Source organism: Marmota marmota, unplaced genomic scaffold (assembly GCF_001458135.2).
Source record: "Marmota marmota marmota unplaced genomic scaffold, marMar, whole genome shotgun sequence".
NCBI lineage: Eukaryota > Metazoa > Chordata > Mammalia > Rodentia > Sciuridae > Marmota > Marmota marmota.
In genome coordinates, this window is record NW_026000016.1 from 22,438,261 (window position 1) to 22,445,393 (window position 7,133).

The window sequence follows — 7,133 nt, forward strand, 5'->3', positions numbered from 1 at the left end:
TTATAAATTCCCATTTAAAAAAATAAAAAATAAAATAATAAAATAAATTCCCACTTGCCCCTGCTGTTTGGAGTTGAGCCCTCTCTTTCTCCCCAACAGCAAGGCTCTATACCTAACATGATGTTCCTGAAAACAAATGTCCTTACAATCTTTCACAAGTGTCAATAAAAAATAGTTTTTTTTTATTACCCAGCACAACCACTTTCTGGGGTGTGGCTCCCTGCCTATCCCAGGTGTGCCTGATAGTCTCCTGCATGGGTGAGTTCTACATGCCTGTTTGCTGTGTCCCGCCCCCCAAGGTTCAGAGTGCCTCTTCCCTGGTTCAGCAAACTGGCCTACATTAACACAAAGGACATCCAGACCCAGCAAAAAGAACTTATAGCTTTAAATGTACCATTATGGAAAGAGGATCCTCAAGATACTGTGAAATGGGAAAAGCAAATTGCCAAACAGGATGTATACTAAAAGCCCATTTGTGTTGGGTGTGGTCACTCATACCTGTAATCCCAGGGACTCTGGAAGATGAGGTAGGAGGATCATAAGTCCAAGGCCAGCCTCTGCAATTTAGCTGCATTCTGTCTCAAAAAATAAAAAGGGCTCAGGATGTAGTACTGGGTTCAATCTACAGTAACAAAATAATAATAATGAAAAAAAATTTTAAAGCCTATTTGTGGGGCTCAAGTTGTGGCTCAGTGGTAGAGCACTTGCCTCACATGTGTGAGACACTGGGTTTGATTCTAAGCACCACATATAAATAAATGAATAAAATAAAGGTCCATCAACATCTAAAAAATATATTTTTAAAAATCCAATTTGTATGTTTTTGAAAGGCTGTATGCTGTCTATACATGTTTATATTTGCATATGCATAGAAAAGCTTTCAGGGAAAGATGCATAAAAACTCTTACTTCTGGGATAGGGGACTAGGGAACTACAGTGGAGGACTTGAATTTTACTTTCCAGTCTTATACATTTCCTTGGGTGGTATGTGAGTTTTTTAAACCCCAACTATGTGTTATTTTAGGGTTAATTAAGAAGTGAATACATAAGAAAGAAGTTAATTAAAAATAAAAGGTATTCCTTCATTCATTAATAACAATAATATTTATATGCTTATATTAATTATTCTATTATAGTAGTGGAATATACATTTTACATTTCTCAGAATATCATATATTGAGTATATAGTTAGTATTAAGGATTAATAAATAAAATTCATAAGGGATCAAAATAAGAAAATGTTGCCTCAGGCCACAGTCTGACTCTTGCCTGCTGGTCCCGTTCTCTGCGACTCTGTCTACTCCACACCTTCATGCAACAGTGAGCAGAGCCCTGCTTTCCAGACAGTTTTAAAAACATTGCTTTTACATCTTTAAAGAATACTTTTTAAAAGTTTTTTTTGTAATTAATAAAGGCAATTTTGGGGAGTTGCACAGAGGATGGAAGGAGAACCTCATTATTATACAGAATACATATATGATGTTGTAATGAGAAAAAGAAAAAAAAGTGTGTCACATTAGATTGGATAGAGAGAAAGGATGGGAGAGGAGGGGGGACTAAGGAGGATAGGAAGGGCAGCAGAATAGAATTGACAATATGATTGATGTATGTACATTCCATGTATGTATTATACGTCAAAATTCATTCTGCTGTCATGTATGACTAAAAAAAATAAAGAAAGAATTAAGAAAAAAATAAAATAAAGGCAATTTTAACAAGAACATTAAATCTCCCAAAATCCCATTCCTTAGAGAAAACTATGTATTGAATTGTCAGAGAATTTCCTTCAAGTGTGTTTTTTTCCTGTGTAAGTGCATAATAAACAGACATTTGTAAAGGGGTCTAATTAGGATTACATTGTATACAAAGTTCAGGCTTTGATTGTTTTACTGAATATTATATCATTAGCATTTTACTTGCCAATAAATATCCCTTGAAAACATTATTATTATTATTATTATTATTATTATTATTATTATTATTCTGAGGATTGAAGTCAGGTCCTTGAAGATGCAAAGCAAGCAGTCTACCAACTGAGCTATATCCCTAGCCCTGAAAATATTATTTGTAAAGACACTGCAGCATTCTCTCTGTCACACAGACATATGAAAGCATTCTACTCCTGTTGAGTGTTTAGGTTGTTTTAGGATCATAATCTTTCCTTTTACTATTGCACACGATGCTGCAGTGAACACGAGGATGGCATTTGTGAATAATGGCAGGGTAGGCAGGGCCCTTGGTGGAGAGGGGGAGGAACTAACAGAAAAGCGGGGGATGTTGCAGCCGCAACTATTGGAGAGGCTGAGGCAGGAAAATCCCTTGAGCCAGAAGTTTGAGGCCAGCTTGGGCAACAGAGAGAGACTCTATGTTATTGAAAAAGAAGAAGAAAAATGTTGTCTTTAAAAAAAGTGAATAGATGTAGCCTGGCACACAGGCCTGTACCTTGGGGGAGGGCATGGCAGGTCTGCACTTTTGGTGCTTAATATAAAGTCCTTTATAATTGAGGCTTTATTTGATTATCACCTTCATATCTTCCTCAGCTGGAATCCTGCAGTCTGACACCTGGGAAACCAACACCCTTGGCCCAGCTCTGGGGCTTGCACACCACATTTTCCTGGGTGTCAGAACTTCCTGCTGTTTGAAGATATGCAGTGAGAGAGGAAAGCTTCTGACTTTAGTCACTGCCTCACCTGGCTGCCCTGACCCCAGCATTCCCAAGGGGCAGAGGCATTCCTGTTTTGCTCAGCCCTGGAGACAGAAGAATTTGGTCGCTGATGGATGGGGCAGGAACCCTAGATGTCTGGCAATGCATGGATCCATCATCCACCATCCCAGGTCTGGCTGGCAGTCATGGAGACAAAAACATAGTCTGTAATGATCTGAGCTGAGAACATGAATTTTACAAATAAGCACAATGCATTTGTACATGGTTTTAACTTACATTAAAACGTCCAGAACTGGGGCTGGGGATGTGGCTCAAGCGGTAGCGCGCTTGCCTGGCATGCGTGCGGCCCTGGTTCGATCCTCAGCACTGCATACAAACAAAGACAAGACGTTGTGTCCACCAAGAACTAAAAAATAAATGTTAAAATTCTCTCTCCCTCTCTAAGCCAGGAGCAGTGGCATATGCCTGTAATCCCAGTGGCTCAGGAATCTGAAACAGGAGGCTTATAAGTTCGAGACCACCTCAGCAACTTAGTGAGGCCCTTGGCAATTTAATGAAACCCTATCTTAAAATAAAGAAAAAGGGGCTAGGGATGGAGCTTACATTAACATTAACACAGGACCTTTGTCCCTGCGTTAAATCCCCAATACAAATAATAATAATAATTATCATCATCATCATTATTATTATTCCAGGAAAGTGTCTACTATTATAAACTGATTTTTTTTTTTTTTGTAAGGGTTGTTCAAAATTCACAAGATCATGTCACTAGACTGGGAATGTAGTTCAGTGGTAGAAGACTGGCCTAGCATGCATGAAGTCCAAATTTGATTCTCAGCACCAAATTAAGTAAATGATAATAATAATAATAATAATAAATCCAAAAGCAAGAAGCAAAGATCACCTCACCTACAGAGACACTGCTCACCACTGTCTTCATCGTAGCAATGTTTTCAGGGTGGTCCCATAGAAAGAGGCTCAAGCATCTTCATTATTGTGGTAGGAGTCATGCTTATCACATTCTCTGTATTTACCCTTTATATTTCAATTAAGACATTTCCAAATTCACTATGTAGATATGTTGTTTGACCTATGAATTTCCTCCACATAGTAAAAATGAAACTAAAAATAATAGACAAAGAGACTTTATGTCTAAAAGGGCTAAGATCCATGGCACCCAGATCTCAAAGTACACTGAGCAGAAACCACTCCACAGCCCCAGTACCTGGAATATGTAGAAGGCACCCAAATATTTGTGAAATGAATAACTTCATGAGGACAATCTTTTGGGGACATTAACACCAGCCCCTTGCTCTGTCCTGTGCATATAGTAAGTGACCAATAAATATTTCTTAAAAGAATATTTGAGGGCTGGGGTTGTAGCTCAGTGGCAGAGCACTTGCCTCGTATGTGTAAGGCACTGGGTTCAATCCTTAGCACCACATAAAAATAAACAAATAAAATAAAGGCATTCTGTTCATCTACAACTATAAAAAAATCAAAAAAAAAAAAAGAATATTTGAAAATGGTTGTGCTTTGGACAGGAAAAGTCAGCTGCAAAAAATTATGCTTAAGATAAAGCTGCTCTTTGGAAATTGGAAGAGCATTTGAGGGGTTGGTGCAGTTAATTCAATTCAAGAAATAGTCTTGGGGGCTGGGGTTATAGCTCAGCGGTTGAACACTTGCCTAGCATGTGTGAGGCCCTGGGTTCAATCCTTAGCACCATAAAAATAAATAAATAAAATAAAGATATTAAAAAAAAAAAGAAATAGTCTTGAGAGGGAAATGAAGGCAAGGAAGAAATGCTTCTGTATTTTCTTATTTGTTCATCCACTGAACAAATATTTGTTCAGTATCTACCATGTGTCAGGCTCTAGGAAACAGAGCTGCCGTGGTAGTAAAAGACTTGGAAAAAATATGATTTAGAAAAACACAGTAAAGTACATAATAGAAATATTTTAAAAATCAGCCATTATCCCATCAATCCCAGACTATCCTCAGTGACATTTAAAATATAATGCATGTAATACTGAGCACAGTGGGCCACACCATTGATCCCAGTGACTCTTGAGGCTGAGGCAGGAAGATTGTAAGTTCAAGGCCAGCCTCAGCAACTAAGGGAGGCCCTAAACAATTTAATGAAATCCTGTCTCAAAAAATAAAAGGGCTGGGGATATAATTCAGTGGTAGAGCACTTGCCTAGCACAAGTGAGGCACTGAGTTTGATCCCCAGAACCGCATTAAAAAAAAAAAATTAAACAAAATAAAGGTATTGTGTCCATTTGCAACTAAAAATATTTTTAAAAATGTGCACTGGTATTTTAAAAAAATCTTATTAAGGTATAGTCACTCTTCTTGTGATGATGTGAGATGATACAATGCCTATGTGACAAGATGAAGTGAGATGAATGACATAGGTAGCATCATGAGGTCACTTTAAGCTACTATGTAAGTGTTGCTTGGACCTAAGCACTGATATATGGTGATAATCGATTTGATGAGACGGCTACTAAGTGATCAACAGTGAGTGATTCATATCCTAGGCAGGATGAAGTGGGATGGCAAGCAATTTAAAACTCTTGAATTGTTTATTTTTAGACTCTTCCACTTAATATTTTCAAACTGTTATTGACCATGGGCAACTGAAACCACAAAGAGTGAAATTCTGGATTAGGGGGAATAATGTATAAGATCAGAAAATTCAAACAATACAGAAACATAAAAAAATGAAAGGTTAAACTGCCCTCATCTATCTCATATATTTCTATTTAAAAATATCTATATTAATGTTTTAATCCATAAGAATCATACTATAAACACAGTCTTGTGCCTTGCTTTTGTAACACTAATATATTTTTGAGATCTTTCCATATTGGAGCATTATTATTAACAGCCATTAGAATTGCACTGACGGATGTGCCATAATGTATGTCACTTTTCTCTTACTAATAGGCAGGCAACAGTGTTTCTATTTTGCGTTTATCTTTTTTTTTTTTTTTGTACTGGAAATTGAACCCAGGGGTACTCTACCATGGAGTTATGTTCCCAACGCTTTTTATTCTTATTTTGTGACTAAGTTGCTCAGGGCCTTGCTAAGTTGCTGAGGCTATCCTCGAAATTGTGATCCTCCTTTCTCTGTCTCCTGAGTCACTGGGATTACAGGCCTGTGTGCCTACACATTGGCACATTTTGGGGAGCTCTCTGTATCCCTTGCCAAGAGACTGGATGTAAATCTTGTCCTGCTTTGGCCAGCTCCAGGCATAGAGGGGTGGGGGGATGGGGGTTTTGTTTCTCAAACAGCGACCTCCTCTGGGCTGGGACAGAAAAGCATCCCATTAGGAAATAATGGCATTCATATGTTCATATGACCTGTGTTAATAAAAACTGGTGGTAGTATTCTACAAGATTCTTTTTCTTTATATTTTTCTATGTTAATGGCCTCCTATGGACCAAGAAATGGGCCTTCACCAGTCATCAAATTGACTTTTAGCCTTCAGAACTGTGAAAAATAAATTTCTGTTATTTATAAGCCACACAGTAAGAGAAGTGGCCAGATAACAATATAAATTGATAGATTCAAATCTACTTATCATTTGACATGGGCCACGTACAGGTCCACAACAAATAGCATGAACAGTGTCTGTCACTGCCCTATCTAGTGCTCTGACATGGTTTTACTTATTGGACCATGATGGCTTGAAGTTGGACAGCACAATCACTCACCTTTGTATTTCCTTCAGTACCTGGTATACAAGCCAGTCCTTAAATGTAAGTTGAGCTGAATTGATGTTTTATGTAATTGATGTAATTATATCTTCATTTATTCATTTAACAAAATACTCTGAGTGCCTACCACATTTCCCATACTGGGCTCAGGACTATGGTGAGTACAGAGAAACTGCCTATGTACTCCAGGTGCTTATGGTCAAGGAACATAACCTAATTATTACCACTAAAGTGTTCTGAATTACTAAATAAGACTAACTGCAAAATTTTACTGAGTACTAATTATTAATTCATGAGATAAAGCAAGAAACCAAAAATTGAACTTGCTTCCTATCTGATGACCTAACAATATTTAGCAGAGAGATGAAAATATGTGGCGAGAAAAAGGGAAAAATGGCTTAGGGAAGACACATTAGGAAACATTTCAGAAATGATAACAGTTCAGCGGAAAATCATTGAAGAACGGGTTATGTGTTGGCTTCTATTACTGTGACAAAATACCTGAAATAAATCACATTAAATAGAGGAACAGCTGATTTTGGCTCATGGTTTCCGTCTATCATTGGTTGGCTCTGTTGTTATGGGTATATGGCAAAGCACAGGATCATAAGGGGAGTGCATGGTGGAGTAAAGTTGCCTTAGCTCATGGTGGCCAGGCAGCAAAGAGAAGGACAGGAAGGGACCAGAATTCCAATATCCCTTTCAAGACACATCCCCAATTAGCTTAACTTCCTTCCACTAG